The sequence below is a fragment of the Rattus norvegicus genome, chromosome Y (genome assembly GCF_036323735.1).
Source record: "Rattus norvegicus strain BN/NHsdMcwi chromosome Y, GRCr8, whole genome shotgun sequence".
Taxonomy (NCBI): Eukaryota; Metazoa; Chordata; class Mammalia; order Rodentia; family Muridae; genus Rattus; species Rattus norvegicus.
Window position 1 is genome coordinate 26568177 of NC_086040.1, and position 17807 is coordinate 26585983.

The 17807-nt window shown below is 38.6% G+C and overlaps 1 long non-coding RNA gene across 1 annotated transcript; it reads left to right on the top strand.

Annotated features, from left to right (window-relative positions):
- Positions 1-849: 849 nt before the first annotated feature.
- On the top strand, positions 850-17586 carry LOC134484311 (uncharacterized). The gene is made up of 4 exons (XR_010061714.1): positions 850-982; positions 11843-11969; positions 15007-15108; positions 17456-17586. It is a non-coding gene; the product is annotated as an uncharacterized LOC134484311 (long non-coding RNA).
- The last annotated feature ends 221 nt before the right edge of the window (positions 17587-17807 follow it).

Here is a 17807-nt window from a genome sequence, read left to right on the forward strand (position 1 = left end):
AATATTTTAAATGTAAATTTAGAAATATCCAATTAAAAAAGCAATAAAATTTGTTAAAAATTAAAAAAAAATTATGAAAGAAATAAAAGAAAAGAAATCTTCCGGTTAATCACAACTATTGACTCAGAATTTTAAGGGGTTACTGTCAGGTAATGGTATTCAGAGTAATACTAGTGGAAAGACTGATATGATGAAGTCTCATCTAGAAGCACTTGTTCCTCCCAGATATCAGTGACAGACACAAACTACATTATTAGAATTCAATGCATGGAGGAGTTTTCTCTGTGCTGAGGACACAATACTTGCCTTATCTTTCTTCCTTAGGACGTTTTCCTTCAAGGTAAAACGATAAAAGCTATGATCTCTCAGGAAAAATTATAGTGCCCTTCCCAACACCTGGGTTTTGGGATAAAGAAATGAATTATATAAAGTATCTGACTTCCAAGAAAAATAACAAGTTAATTTTCAGATCTTCTGAGAAGCATGTCAGATGCTTCTGAGAGACTCCCAGCTCCTGATTCCATATGTGGAAATCTCAGATCAAGGCTATATCTTCAGTGAACCTACTCGACCTCTACCCAAGACTCAAGGACCTTTCCCACTGACCACGTATTTCTTCCCTTTTTATACCAAGACAGAAAGCCAGCTTCATATTCCCCATGTCTGATCACTTCATCCTCTGTTTCTCCCTCCCAAATTGCTGTATACAATGCATTAAAGGACAATTAATAAACCCTAGATGTACTGAAGGGATATCTGAGAGTCAGTTGCAGTCAGGACAACACTTGTGACATCACAGAAGAAGCTCGGGTTCCAGGATACAAGAGATTTTTCAGGGAGGGCCTAATGATGATGTCACTGAGAACTGCCGTAGACTACCTGCTGTACAGATTTCCTTACATTGACCAGATTTGAGGGTGACACTTTCAGAAGAGTCTCCTGTTTAAGAGTGGAAACCTTTACATACTAAATCTCTCTAAAGGTAGAGACTTCTCTTTGTTTCATTAGGGGTTACCTGCTCTCAATGGACAAAGTTAGTTAGGGGTTTAGCATGGCTAGAAAAGATTTAGCAACAAAGAGTGAAGGAGATTCTTATAGATAATATTTTATTTCCAGGTTCATTCCTGTGACATAGAGTTCAATATCCCAGGTTTCCTCTATTTCCAAAGGCCAGTATATTGCCTACAGACCTTAATTGAATGAATATTGTATTTCACTTTCTCATTGTCCATTCCATGATAAGAGACTTTAATAATATTCCTGTATGTGTACTTAAAACTTCTGTTTCCAATTTTATTTTCAGCAAAGCAAATGACATAATGACTATAGAATTCAGTTCTCTAGTCCTATTTGATATCAGTACTATACTATCTACTTTCCTGTGCTCCCATTTCTAGACTTGAGTGTTGGATGTTTTACAATGATTCTCACTGAAAGCCAAACATAAGATATTGGAGGATGGGCAGAAAGAAGGATGGCTTGAGGACCAGTGAAACCTCAACTTCAATAGGTTCATAATAACTTGAGGGAGTCTATTTGGCACTGTCATTTCTGAACTCTACATTCTTGAACTACTTGCTCAGAATCCATGTCACAATTCCACCTAACCACATAGCTGTAGGAGCCACAAAAGTATATATATATATACATCAGCCACCAAAACTAGATAATATTGATGTAGCTAAAAAGTGCCTTCTGCCAGCAACCTGATAAAGATATTTCCTGAGAGACACAGGTAGATCATGTCAACAACAGAAATTAATGCTAGTGGCAAATCATTGAACTGAAACAGACATCTTGTTAGCAGATTTTGAGAAAGGAATTCAAGAGGTGAAGGAGCTTTCAATCCCATAAGAACAACAATGTCAATGACCCAGAGCTTTCTGGTACTAGAACAATATTCAATGAATGTAGATGGACAGAGCTATGGCTCAAACTGCATGTGGCAGAGGATGACCTTGTTCATCACGAATGGAAGCAGAAGCTATTGGCCCACTCTAGGTTTGTCTCCCAGTTCAAGGGAATGTGAATGCACAGTCAGAGGCGTTAAAGAAGAAGGGGAAGGATATGGGTAGGAATCTTATGGGCAGTTAAATGGGAATCAAAATAACATTAAATGTTAATATAGAAACATCAAGTTAAAAAAAGCAATACAAATAAAGCTAAAACATAAAAAAATGAAAGGAATAAACGAAGAGAAAACTGACAGCTAATCATACCTAGTGACTCAGAGAAGTAAAGTGGTAATCAGTGGAAATATTAGTGTAAAGACTGAGATGATGAAATCTCAACTAATAGCACTGCTGCTTCCCAGACTGCACTATAGATATCCAAAACATGGAGGAATTTACTCTGAGCTAGGGACACAATACCTGTCTCTCCCTTTTTCCTTAGGACATTTTTCTTCTTATCAAAAAGAGTAAAGGTCATGAGCTCTCAGGAAAACAACTGTGCCCTTCCCAACACTTGACTTTTGGAATAAAGAAATTAATGATATAAACTCTCTGATTTCCAGGAACCATAAAATCAGGGAAGTCCAGATTCTTCTGAGAGCATCCCATCTCCTGATTCCCATAGGTGGGAGGCTCAGATAAAGGCTATCTCTTTAGCATTCCCACTAAATCACTACCAAGTACTCACTGAGCTATACCGAGGACCATGTATTCCTTCCTTTTTTATACCAAGACAGATGGCCAGCTTCCTTCGTTCTCCCCATATCTGATCTTTTCATCTCCTTTATTCTCCCTTCCAAATGGCTGTTTACTCTGAATTAGAGGCCAATTAGTAAGTACTAGAGGTACTGAAGGAATATATGAGAGGCAATTGCAGTCACGACAACACTTGTGACAACACAGAAGAAGATAGGGATCTCCAGGTTGCAAGATATTTTTCAGGCAGGTCCTAATGATGATGTCTCTGAGAACTGCCATGGCCTACCTGCTGAACAGATTTCCTTACATTGACCAGATTTGAGAGTGCCTTTTCCAGGTATCTCTCCTGTAACACAGGGGAAACCATTATGTATTCCATCTCCAAACCTAGTGAGTTTTTTTCCTTCATTAATGGTTTCATGCTCTGAATGGAGAAAGTTAATCAGGCATTTGGCATGGGTAGAAAAGGTCTAGAAACATGGAGTGGAGGAGTTTATTCTGGATAATAATTCTATTCCAAGGTCCATTCCTGTGACATACACTTCAATTTCCTAAGTTTTCTTTGTTTCCCAAAGGCCAGTATTTTCCCTCCAGACCTTTAATTGATTGAGTATTGTATTTCATTTTCGTATTGTACTTTCCTTATAGGAGACTTTATATATATATATATATATATATATATATATATATATATATATATATATACATATATATATGTATATATATATATATATATATATATTCCAGATTGTGTACACAAAAATTCTGTTTTGCAATTCCATTTTTGCAATTAATAAGCAACAAAGCATGCCAATATATAGAGTGAATATAACAGTGTAAATATTGTATACCTACTTGAAATGATGAAGTCCAAAATCCTTATTTTATCCAAAAATTAGGAGGCAGCATTAAAGCAAAAAGGACATCATAGATTATAGAATGTGGATGTCTAGTCCCATTAGATGTCAGTTCTATAATATCTACCTTCCTGTTCCCAGGGCCAAACTTAAGGTTTTTGGAGGTTTTACCATAATTCTTTATTCAGGCCAAACACAAGACTCAGGAGGATGGGCAGGAAGAAGAATGTCTTGATGTCCAGAGATACCTCAACTTCAATAGTTTCAAAAATAACAGGAGGGAGTCTGATTGGCATTGGCCTTTGCTAATTCTACATTTTTGAACTAGTTGCACAGAATCTATCCTAAAATTCCAACTAACCACATAGCTGTAGGAGCCACCAAATATATACATAAATACATATATACATATATACATATATATATATATGTGTGTGTATGTATATGTATATATGTATAAGTATGTATATGTATATATATATATATGATAGAGATAGATAGATAGATAGATAGATAGAGAGATCTGCCACAAACTACATAAGATTGATGATGCTAAGAAGTGCATGCTGCCAGGAAACAGATATAGATCTTTCCTGAGAGACACAGGTAGAGCATGCCAATTATAGAAATGAAGGTTATTGGCAGACCAGTGGAATGTAAACGAATCTATTGTTAGTAAATTTGGAGAAAGGATTACCAGAAGTGAATGGGCTTTCAATACCATAACAACAACAGTACCAATGACCCATAGCTTTCTGGTACTAAAACAATATTCAAAGACTGTACATAGACCGAACTATGGCTGCAGCTGCATATGTAGCCTTGTTGGACATCAATGGGAGGAGAAGCTCTTAACCTACCAAAGCTAGTACCCCAGTGTAGGGGAATGTCAGGGTGTGCTGGGAAAGGGAGTGGTTGGTGAGGGGGAACACCTTTATAGAAGAACTGGTGGGGAAAGTGATTGGACTCTTATGACCGGAAAACTGGGAAAGTGAATAATATTTGAAATGTAAACAAAAATATCTAATATTTATAAAAGAAAAAATAAAAGTTTAACAAGCTGAACAGCCAAAGTGAGGAGTCTCAATCCCACTAGAGAGGGTGAAGAAATGAACCTCAGGAGGGAAGAGTGAGGGACCTTGGTGAGAAAGGAGACAGTAAGGGAAAGATGGGAACATGGTCAGTTATTGGCGGGGAGTAAGACTGAAACCCTGACTTTCAGCAGAATGAATGGAAACAGGCAATCTCAGGAGCTAAAATGTTGGAGGTAGTTGGTGGCTCTAGAATATTCTAGAGACCTGAGAGGTATGAGACTATCAGGACTCAGTAAAATGCCGGGAGTGTGTAGAGGGACCTTGTAGAGACTACCTCCATGTGGAAGAGAGAGCATGGGTCTTTTTAGTGGGGAATTGAGTCCATTGAAGTTGAGAGATATTAAGGATTAGTGATGGTCACTTTCTCTTATTTTCATAATTGGAGGTTAGTTTATGCTTGTGTGCTTCTGTTTCTTTTGTTGTAAAGATTAATTTCTTGCTTAACTATGATTTTACTTGCCTCCTTGTGTTGGGGCTTGCCAGTTAGTGTCCTTTTTATTAATGGATATGCAGAAAAATATTTTATATCTGAAAAATTCCATGTCTTCTAAAACATCTAAAAATCAATCTGACTCTCAAACTCTTCCTGGGAAACATTTACCATCAGTCATGCAATCCCCAGGACCATCAAAATCTAAAAAGGGGTATCTAGAAACTTAACCATCGGCCCAAAGGTCTTTAGGATGTTCAGCAATTTCTCCAAGAGCTTGGTGCACCTAGAGAACAAAAGAACTAAAGCCATCTTCCCAGGGTGTTTTCCCAAGAACCACATATTTCTTCTTTCCTTTTATACCAAGACAGAATGTCAGCTTCCTTTTCCACATCTCTGATCTCTTCATCCTATTTGTTCTCCCTCCAAAATGGATCTTTACTCTGAATTATAGGCCAATTAGCAAACCATAGATATAAGGAATAAATATCTGTGAGGCATTTGCTGTCAAGACGACACTTGTGACATCACAGAAGAAGCTAGGGCTCTCCAGGATACAAGAGCTTTTTCAGGCATTGCCTAATGATGATGTCACTTAGAACTGACATGGCTACCTTCTGAACAGCTTTCCTTACATTGACCAGATTCAAGGGTGTCCTTTCCGGGCGTGTCTCCTGTGACACAGTAGAAACTTTTATTTGCTACATCTCTTTAAAGTTACAGACTTCTCTCTGCTTCATTAGTGGTTACATGATCTGAATGGAGAAAGCTAGTCAAGGGCTTAGAAAGATCTAGGAACTCAGAGAGAAGGAGATTCTTCTGGAGATTAATTTTATTCCCAGGTCCAATCCCGTGACATAAAGTTCAATTCCCAAGGTGTTCTCTGTTTCCAAGGTGCCAGTATTTTCCCTACAGACCTTTAATTGAGTGAAAATTGTCCTACATTTTTTGATTTTACATTCATTGATAGGGGACATTATATATGTTCCTGCATGTGTACTCAAAATTTTCATTTTTCCAATTCGATTTTTTGCAATAAATTTGGCTACAAATTGGGCCCAGTTATAGAGTGAATATAACAGTGTAAATATTGTGTACCTTTTTCAAATGTTGAACTTCCAAATACTTATTTTGTCCATAAATTACCAGACATCAGTTAAGCAAAGGACAACATGGACTATAGAATGCGGTTTTGTAGTTCTTTTAGATCAATTCTCTAATATTGACCTGCCTGTGGTCCCAGGGCAAGACTTGAGGGTTTTGGATGTATTAACACGATTCTTTCTTCAGGCCAAACATCAGTTTCTGGGTAATGGTCAGCAAGAAGATTGGCTTGAGGTACAGTGAAACCTCAACTTCCGTAGGTTATAAGAACAGGAGGGAGTCTATTTGGCATTGTCATTTGTGAATCCTATATTCTTGACCTAGTTACACAGAATCTAAGTATATCTTCCATCAAAATTCTTAGTAGTAGAAACCACCAAAAGATATATATATATATATATATATATATATATATATATATATATATATATATATATATATATATATATCCGGCACCAAAACTAGATGGATTGTTGAAGCTAAGAAGAGAATGCTGCCAACAACTGGACATAGATCTTTACTGAGAGACACAGCTAGATCATGTCAAATACAGAAGTGAGTGCTAGTGGAAAACCAGAGAACTGAAAATGGACCTCATGTTTGTAGATGTTTAGAAAAGATTACAAGAACTGAATGGACTTTCAACCCCATAAGAACAACAATTCAACTAAGCAGAGCTTTCTGGTACTAAACCAATATTCAAAGACTGTGTACGGACAGACCTATGGCTCCAACTCCATAGGTAGCAGAGGATGGCCTTGTTGGGCCGCAATGGAAGGAGAAGCCCTTCCTCCTCCTTAGGTTTGACTACAAGTTCAAGGGAATGTCAACGTGCAGTAACGGGGGTTATAGAAGTAGGTTAGTGGGACTGCTTAGGAATCTCATGGACAGGAACCTGGGAAATAATATTTGAAATGTAAATATAAAAATATCCAATTAGAAAAGCAATAAATATTGCTAAAAATAAAAAGAGAGAGAAAAAGAAAAGGTAACTGCAAGCAAATCACACCTATTGACTCAGAAATCTAAAGGGTAACTTTCAGGGAATGGTAGTCAGAGTAATACTAGTTGAAAGACTGAGATGGTGAAGTCTCAAATAGAAGCACTTCTCTCTCCCAGATATCACTGTCAAACACATACTGCACTATAAGAATCCAAAGCAAGGACGAGTGTCCTCTGAGCTGAGGACACAATACTTGTCTTTCCCTCCTTACTTAGGACCTTTCTCTTCTCGGAAAAGTTATAAAAGCCATGAGCTCTCAGGAAACAACTGGGCCCTTTCCAATACCTGGCTTTTGGAATAAAGAAATTAATGATACAAACTCTCTGATTTCAAGGAGCAGGGAAGTCCAGATTTTTCTGGGAGACTCTCAGTTCTTAAGTCCTATACGTTGACGGCTGAGATAGAGGATATCTCTTCAGCAAACCCACTCAACCCCTAACCAGGAAACACTGATCTTTCCAATGGACCAAGTGTTTCTTCCTTTTTTAGACAAATACAGAAGGCGAACTTCTTTCTCCCCATCACTGTTCTTTTTACCCTCTTTCTTCTCACTCCCAAATGATTATTGACTCTGAATTAGAGACCAATTAGTAAACCCTAGAGGTACTGAAGGAATATCTGAGAGGCAGTTGCAGACACAACAACACTTGTGACATCACAGAAGAATATAGGGATCTCCAGGATAGAAGAGATTTTTCAGGCATGGCCTAATGGTGATGTCACTTAGAGCTGCATTGCCTACCTGCTAAACAGCTTTCCTTACATTGAAAAGATTCAAAAGTGGCTTTTCAAGGAGTTTCTCCTGAGACACAGTGGGAAACTTTACTTACTACATCTCTCTAAAGCTAGATACTTCTCTTTGCTTCATTAGTGGTTAAATTGTCTGAATGGAGAAAGTTAGTCAGGGACTTGGAATGGGGAGAAAAGGTCTAGGAACATGGAGAAGAGGAGATTCTTTGGATAATAATTTTATTCCCAGGTCCATTCCTGTGACATACACTTCAATTTCCCAGGTTTTCTCTGTTTCTCTAAGGCAAATATTTTCCCTACAGACCTTCAATTGATGAAATATTGTATTAATATTTTTTCTACATTCCTTGAGAGGGGAAATATATATTCCTGAATGTGTACTCAAAAATTGTTTTCCAATTCAATTTTTGCAATGATTTTTGCAAAAAAAGGAGCATAGGTACAGAGTGAGTAAAACAGTGTAAATATTGTGTACCTACTTCAAATAGTAAACTCCCAAATCCTTATTTATTTCAAAAATTTTTCAGACATCAGTAAATCCTAGGACCACATGGAGTAACAAATTTGTTTCTCTAGACCTTTTTGATATCAGTACTACAGTATCAACCTTCCAGTGTCCCAGTGACAGATTTGAGGGTTTTGGATGCTTTTCCATGATTCATTCTTCAGGCCAAACAGAAGATTCAGGAGGATGGGCAGGGAGAAGAATGACTGAAGTCCAGGGAACACTGTACTTCAGTAGTTTCATAAGAAAAGGAGGGACTCTATTTGCCATTTTCATTTGTGTTTTCTACATTCTTTTTTTTTTCTTTCAGAGCTGGGGACCGAACACAGGTCCTTGGGCTTACTAGACAAGCGCTCTTCCACTGAGCCAAATCTCCTACCCGGCTTCTACATTCTTGACCTAGTTGAGCAGAATCCATGTTAAAATTCGTCCTTACTTCCTCACTGCAGGAGCCATCGAACTATATATATATATATATATATATATATATATATATATATATATATATATATATATATATATATATATATGAATGCCACAAAAACTTGATAATATTGATGAAGCTAAGAAGTGCATTCTGTCAGTAACCAGATATAGATCTTTCCTTAGAAAAAATTCATAAATGAGTGCTAGTGGCAAACCAGTGAACTTAAAATGGACCTCTTGTTGGTAGATTTTGGGGAAGTATTACAAGAGGTGAAGGGGCTTTAACCTCATATGAACAACAATGCAAATGAATCAGTGCTCTCTGGTACTAAACCAATATTCAATGTAGGTACACAGACACAACTATGGCTGGTTAAGTCCTCCTTAAGCATCAATGGAAGGACAACCCATTTGTTCTCCCTGGGTTAGACTCACAGTTCATTGGAACGTAAAGGGGCAGTTTGGGGCATAATAGAACAAGAGCAGGAGCATGGTTAGGGATCTTATGGGCAGGAAACTGGGAAACGAAATAACATTTCAATATAGAAATATCCAATTAATAATAAGGAATAAAATATGGTAAAAAATAAAAAAATGAAAGAAATTAAAGAAAAGAGTACAATCAACTAATAACACCTATTGACTCAGAAATCTAAAAAGTCATTGACAGGGAATGGTAGGCAGAGAAATACTAGTGAAAAGACGGGGACAATGAAGTGGCGAATAGGATCACTTCTCTCTCCCAGATAACAGGGTCAGACACAAACTGCACTAAATGAATCCAAATCATGGAGTAATTTACTGTGAGCTGAGGACACAATACCTGCATTTCCCTCTTCCTTAGAAACTTTTTCATCTGTGACAAAAAGAATAAGTGTCATGAGCACTCAGGTAAACAACTATTCCCTTCCTAACTCTTGAATTTTGTAAGAAATTAATGGTATAAACTCTCTGATTCCAGGAACCATAACAAGCAGGGAAGTCAAGATGCTTCTGAGAAGCTCCCAACTACTAATACCCATATGTGGAAGGCTCAGGTCAAGGATATCTCTTCAGCGAATCCACTAAACACCTGCGCAGGACTCACCGATCTTCCCTATAGACCACATATTTCTTACATTTTTTATACAAAGACAGAAGGGCAGCTTCCTCCTCCCCATCTCTGATATCATCTTCCTCTTTGTTCTCCCTTGCAAATGGCTCTTTACTCTGAATTTGGAGCGAATTAGTAAACCCTAGAGGTACTGAAGGAATATCATCAATTCAATTGCAGTCAGGACAACACTCGTGACATCACAAAAGAAGCTAGGCCTAAGCAGGATAAAAGAGCTTTTTCAGGGAAGGCCTAATGATGATATCAGTGAGAATTGCAATAGCCTACCTGCTGAACACCTTTCCTTACATTGACCAGATTCGAGTTTGCACTTTCCTGGTATGTCTCCTGTTACACAATAAAAACCTATACATAACCCATCTCTCTAAAGCTAGAGACTTCTCTCTGCTTCACTAGTGGTTACATGCTTTCAATGGAGAAAATTAGACAGGGACTTGGCATGGGTAGAAAAGATTTAGGAACATGGAGTGTAGGAGATAATTCTAGATAATATTTTTATTCCCAGTTTCATTCCTGTGATATACAGTTCAATTTTCTCTGTTTTCTCTGTCTGCCAAAGGCCAGTATTTTCCCTACAGACCTTTAATTGAATGAATATTGTATTTCAATTCCTTATGGTTAATTCCTTGACAGGGGATATTGTAAATATTCCTCAATGTGTACTCGATAATTCTGTTTTCCAATTCCATTTTCTGCAATGATTTTGGTCACAAAGGGTGCCCAGCTATAGAGTGAGCATAACAGTTTAAATACTGTGTACATCCTTCAAATGATAAACTCCTAAATCCTTATTTTAACAAAAAATTACCAGACATCAGGAAAGCAAAGGACATCATGGGTTATTGGATTTGGTTATCTAGTCCCATTTGATATCAGTACTACGCGATCTGTCTTCCAGTGTTCCCATGGTCAGACTTGAGGGTTTAGGATGTTTTACCATGATTCTTTATTAAAACCAAAATTAAGATACCAGATGATGGGCAGGAAGAAGAATGGCTTGAGGACCAGTTATACGACTACTTCAATAGGTTCATAAAAACAGGGCGGAGTCTATTTGCATTGGCATTTTTTAGTTCTACATTCTTGACATAGTTGGGCAAAATCCATGTGAACATTCCACTGGACGAAAGAGGTGTAAGACGCACCAAATCTATATTTGTACTCATCAGACAACCAAACTAGATAGGAATGATGAAGGTAAGAAGTGCATTCTGCCAGGAGCCAGATATAAATATTTACTGAGAGACACAGATACAGCATGTCAAATACAGAAGAGAATGCTGGGACCAAACCAGAGATTTGAAAACGGACCTCTTGTTGGTACATTTTGAAAAGATTCGAAAAGCTGAAGGTGCTTTCAACACTAGAAAACAACAATGCCAGTGAACCAGCGCTTTCTCACAATAGACCAATATAAAAAGAAAGTACATGGACTAACCTATGCCTTCAAATGCATATGTGGCAGAAGATGGCCATTTTGGGCAACATTGGAAAGAGAAGCCCTTGTACTCAATACTTTGTCTCCCAGTTCAAGGGAATGCATTGCGGCAGAAAGGCTGATTTGAAAGAAGGAAATGGAATGCGTAGTAACCTTATGGGCAGGAAACTGGGAAAAGAAATAATATTTTAAAAGTAAGTATAGAAACATTCAGTTAAAAAATCAAATTTTGGTAAAAAATAAAAAAAGAATGATATAAAAGAAAGAGAGTTGCCAAGTAAGACATATTCATGCAGAAATCTGAAGTGTTATTCAGAATAATACAAGTGGAAAGACTGAGATGATGAAGTCTCAACTACAAGTACTTCCCTTTCCCAGATATCAGTGTCAGACACAAACTGCATTATAGGTATCCAAAGCATGGAGGAGTTTACTCAGAGCTAGATACTTCTTTTTCACTTCTTCCTTAGGACCTTTTATACTTGACAAAAAGAATGAAGGTCATGATGCCTAATGATGATGTCACTGAAAACTCTCATGGACTACCTGATGAACAACTTTCCTTACATTGACAAGATTCAAGTTTGCACTTTAAAGGTATGTCTCCTGTGACACAGTGGAAACCATTATATATTCCTTCTCTCTAATTCACTAGTGGTTCTCGCTGATTCACTAGTGGTTACATGCTGTGGCGCTTGACATGATTGAAAAAGATTTAGGAACATGGAGAGTAGGAGATTCTCCTAGATAATATTTTTATTCCTAGGTTCATTCTTGTGACATACAGTTGAATTTTCTAGGTTTCTCTGTTTCCCAATGACCAGTATTTTCCCTACAGACGTAAAATTGAATGAATATTGTATTTCAATTTCTTTTTTTTTATTAACTTGAGTATTTCTTGTATACATTTCCAGTGTTAGTCCCTTTCCCGGTTTCCGGGTAACATCCCCCTCCCCCCTACCCTTCTTAATGGGTGCTCCCCTTCCCATCCTCACCCCATTGCCGCCATCACCCCAACAATCTAGTTCACTGGGGGTTCAATCTTAGCAGGACCCAGGGCTTCCCCTTCCACTGGTGCTCTTACCAGCTCTGGAAAAAAAAGAACTTAAATATCCTGTATTTCAATTTCTTATTGTAAATTCCTTGTTAGGGGACTTTGTAAATATTTCTCAATACACACAAAAAATCTGTTTCCAATACCATTTTCTGCAATGATATGGTCACAAATGGGGCCCAGCTATAGAGTAACTATAATAGTGTACATTCTGTGTACTTACCTTAAATGCTAATCTCCCAAATTCTTATTTTGTCGAAAAATTACCAGACATCAGGAAAGCAAAGGACAACATGGACTATTGAATTCTGTTTCCTGTCCCATTTGATATCTGTACTACCCTATCTAGCTTCCAATGTTCCCATGGCCAGACATGAGGGTTTAGGATGATTTACATGATTCTTTCTTCAGGCCAAACGTAAGATACCATATGATGTGCAGGGAAAAGGATGGCTTGAGGACCAGTTATACGTCTACTTCAGTGTTGGGGATTTAGATCAGTGGTAGAGCGCTTGCCTAGCAATACAAGGCCCTGGGTTCAGTCCCCAGCTCCGAAAAAAGGAGAAAAAATAAAGTTTACTTCAGTAGGTTCATAAAAACAGGGGGAGTCTCTTTGAAATTGTCATTTTTGAATTCTATATTCTTGACATAGTTGTTCAGAATCCATGTTAACTTTCCAATTAACTTCATAGGTTTAAGAGGCACCAAAGTACATATGTATACATCAGACAAAAAACCTAGATAAGATTGATGAAGGTAGGAAATACATTCTGCAAGGAACTGGGTACAGATATTTACTGAGAGACACAGATACAGCATGTCAAATACAGAAGTGAATGCTAGTAGCAAACCAGTGATCTGAAAACGGACCTCTTGTTGGTAAATTTTGAAAAAGGATTAGAAGAGCTGAAGGTGCTTTCAACCCCATAAGAACAACGATGCCAGTGAACCAGATCTTTTTAATACTAGACCAATGTACATAGAAAGTACATGGACTGACTTATGGATACAAATGCATATGTTGCAGAGGATGGCTTTTTTCGGCAACATTGGAAAGAGAAGCTCTTGTCATTCTTAGTTTGTCTCCCAGTTAAAGGCAATATCATGAAGCAGAAAGGTTGGTTAGAGTAGAAGGAAATGGAAAAGTTAGCAATCTTATGTGCAGGAAACTGGGAAGGGAAATAATATTCAAAATGTATATATAGAAACATCTCGGAAATCTGAAGTGGTAGTCAGAGTAATAGTAGTGGAACGACTGAGTTATTGAAGTCTCCACTAGAATCACTTCTCTCTCTCAAATATCAGTGTCAGACCCAAACTTCACTATAGGTATCCAAAGCATGGAGGAGTTTACCGTGAGTTAGGGACACAATACTTGTTTTTCCCTTCTTCCTTAGGACCTTTTCTTCATGAAAAAAAGAGAGGAAGCCCCGGGTCCTGCTTAGATTGATCCCCCAGTGAACTAGATTGTTGGGGAGAGGGCTGCAATGGAGGAAGGATGGGGAGGGGAACACCCAAAAAGAAGGGGAGGGAGAGGGGTTAGGGGGATGTTTGCCGGAAACCGGAAAAGGGAATAACAATCGAAATGTATATAAGAAATAGTCAAGTTAAAAAAAAAAGAAAAAAAAAGAAAAAAAGAAAAGAAAAAAAAAGAAAAGAAGAGTAAAGGTCATGACCTCTCAGGAAAACAACCGTGCCCTTCACAACACTTGGGTTTTGGAATAAAGGAATGAAGGATATAAACTCTCTAATTTCCAGGAACCATAAGAACAGGGAAGTTCATTTGCTTCTGAGAGCCTCACAGTTCCTTAGTCCCTTATGTAGAATGCTCAGATCAAGGCTATCTCTTCAGCGATACCACTCAAACCCTACCAAGGACTAACTGAGTTTTCCAAAGGACCATGTATTTCTTCCCTGTTTTTTATACCAAGATAGAAGGCCAGCTTCCTCCCCATTTTGTATCTCTTCATCCTCTTCATTCTTCCTCCGACACTAAGATTTACGGAACCAAAGAGGATAAACAAGGAGAAAGGGCAAAGAAAAATGCTTGAATTTCACTCAGAAGAAGGAATAAACTAATTAGAGGAGGCAGATGGAAGGAAAGGATTGGGTGCCTAAGGGGATGGGAAGGGAAATGTGGTTTGAGAATCATTTCTTGGGAGAGACGAGCAAGAGGGAAAGAGGGCCAAGAGAATAAACTGAAATCAGTGACAGTCCAGGGTGGGTGCTATATCTATGATTTACCAGCAATCTGGGATGGGTGAGGCTACACTGGTGTCCATGAGGGTGACTTTAGCTGAGACTCGTAACAGTGGGGATACAGATACTGAAATGGTCACTTTCTGTAGCCACAGAGGACCCAAGGTGGAAGGATAAGGACCCAAACCCAGCCCCAAAATTTTGACCCAGAAATTGCCCCCTCTATAGGAAACACAAGGACAGAGATGGAAGAGGAAATGAGGGAATGGCCAAAGGATAAGTGGCCGGATGTGAGACTTATCCTATGAGCAAACCACAAACACTGACATTATTAATGGTCCTTTCTTATGTTTGCATTTTATGTTTATTTTCCTCTGCGAGGCTCCACCAAGGGACGACTGACACTGAAGCAGACGCGCACGGTCAAATATCAGATGGAGCTCAGTGAGTCTCACTGAAGAACTGAAGGAAGGACTGAGAGAGGTAGAGAAGCACAATGGTCACCACGTGGGTTCACTAAACCCGTTGCCTGTCTGTGGATCCTGTTCTCCTACCCGGGCTGCGTTTTCAGGACCTGCTGGGAGACAATGAATCTAGTCTTGCACAGACTTGATGTGCCCGAGGAGGGGATGTACCCAGAGTGGTCCTCTGCTCATTCAGTGTAGAATGGGAGAGGATAGGAGGAGGTACTATAAATGGTGGGAGCCTGGAGGAGTGTGGTTGACAGGGCAGCATTAAGAATGTTACCTGGTGAATATGTACAAACACTTTAGCAAGGGGCAAAGGCATGACATCATGGGGACGGGGGCATGGCATCATGGGGGTGGGGCATGACATCATAGGTTTGGGGCATGATATCATAGGGGTGGATGAATGACATCATAGTGGTCGAGGCATGATATCATGAAGCTTAAGAGAAAAATAGATGAAACTAGAAAAAAAAATCAGCCCAAGAGGGAACTGAGACCTAGAGACACAAACATGGAAGGCCTTTACCTATGCATAGTATCAGCTGTGCGATTAATCATATTATATCTACAATCCACAAAGGCAGAGAGAACAAAGGAAAGGAGAAGGCCCGTGAGGGGAAAAGCATAGACCTATCTGAAAGGAAAAGTTGAACAGATTCTGTGAGTGAGTGAGGGCGACTGAGGACAGAAGCGGAGGGTCAGCGGGGAAGATGGAGGGATAGCGCGGTGCAGAGAGAAACAGCCAGAAATAGGGAACATACGAGTTAATGTGGAAACTCGATGAAAACACTGATTAATTCATGGTGTCTAGAGGGCCACGTTCCTGAGGATTTAATCTGACAGAGAATGCAGAGTACGAACCTGCAATCCTTTGAAATCGAGCAAGTAGGACTTCAGGGTCGGGGATGGGGCACATTCAGTGGAGTCAATTTCTGAGGAGGTAAAATGGAGATCCCTGAACAACAGACTGATGCTGGGAAAGAGATTATAAAGATATAGCAAATGAGGGCTTCCTGGTACCTTAAACCTGCAACTGATGTAAATGCACAGGAAAACCCTTCCTGCACTCTAAGGTTTGGTTAGCCGTTGTTCACCCTGAGAAATTATACAAACAATGATAGTGTGTCCCTGAATACCTTCTAACAGAGCTGTGACACTGAAATCCTTGGAAGAAACCATAATTCACTTTCACGCAGACCAATCTTCTGCTGGCTGAATGTTTCCTGGGTCCACTCCATCCTTTCACACCTGTTGTGCACCTGGACACTCTAGGAAGGAGACAAGAGATGAGTGTATGTCTGTGTGTGTGTTTGTTTGTATGTGTGTTTGTGTGTGTGTGTGTGTGTATCTGTATATTGGTTATCGTCTGTGTGTCTGTATTTGTGTATATGTGTGTGTATGTGTGTGTGTCTCTGTGTGTGTCTGTATGTGTTTTTGTGTCTCTCTATGTGTGTATATGAGTATGTGTCTGTGTGCTTGTGTATGTGTGTGTGTGTCTGTGTCTGTGTGTTAGTCTGTGTCTGTCTGTGTCTGTGTGTATGTCAGTTTGTCTGTCTATGTCTTTTACTGTGTTTCTCTGTGTATCTGTGTGCGTTACATGTGTGTGTGTGTGTTTGTGTGTGTGTGTGTGTGTGTGTGTGTGTGTGTCCGTCATGCATAAGCTAACCATCCTCACACAGACTGTCTGGATTGCTTTTATATTAAGGAGGTTGGCGAATGTTTCTCTTGTCCTAAAAGACCACTCTGGTTCTCAACTCTCTCTGTGAAGCCATGACAGGTTGAGTAATTTTCATGTGTGAGGAGTCTGTCCTATTGAAACTTGCTTTCTTGGATACAATATCACTTGAAAAACACATCTCAACATTTACTATCCTTATTCCGTGATCCCTTGAGGGGATTATTCCATTATTATTATTATTATTATTATTATTATTATTATTATTATTATTATTATTATTACAGGATTATTCCATCATATTGCTCTCTGCATTGTTACCAGTGTGCTAAAGTTCATTGACGTTAGGAAGAAAGATTTTGTTTCAAATGGGTCACATTGGATGGCCATGTCTTTGTTCTTGGAACTGAAAGATTTATTTGCATGCTCCCAGGATCAAATATATTAAAGTACAGAAAGTTCCTTGGTCCTCTACATGAGAGTGACACCAAATTATGGAGGAGTAAGACAGTTTTCACAATGTTTCAGGCTTTGGGGATTGGTAGACGTTACATAGCCATCTTTTTATTCAAAGCAAGAATAGTCAAAATTATTAATAGAAGGCAGAAAATTTTAACAACATATTTTTGCTGGCTAATTTAAATTCCTGTATTGTATCTCTAAAGCATTATACATTCTCTCTCAGGTTCTTCTTGAAATTGTTTGAAGAAGTGAAAACTGGTATGTGTTTATTTGTTCACATTCATAAAGCATGGCCATTGCTCTAGTGATGGACAGATGGCACAACTTTTAAGAGGCAAACTGACTTTCTTCCCAAAGAAATAAATTTTCAACTTCATGGAGGCAGTTTCATTCTTAGGTACAAATGTTTAAAATCCCCTGAGAATGCTTCCTACAGCTATCATTTCCTGTATATTGTAATATCCTCGGAAATGGGTTTTATCTTTGCATTTTGTTTCAAGTATTAAGATCTACAAGAAAGTTTTGATTGCGTGTATCATTTGGAGATGTTGTCTTTTTTTCTTTCCTATAGATGG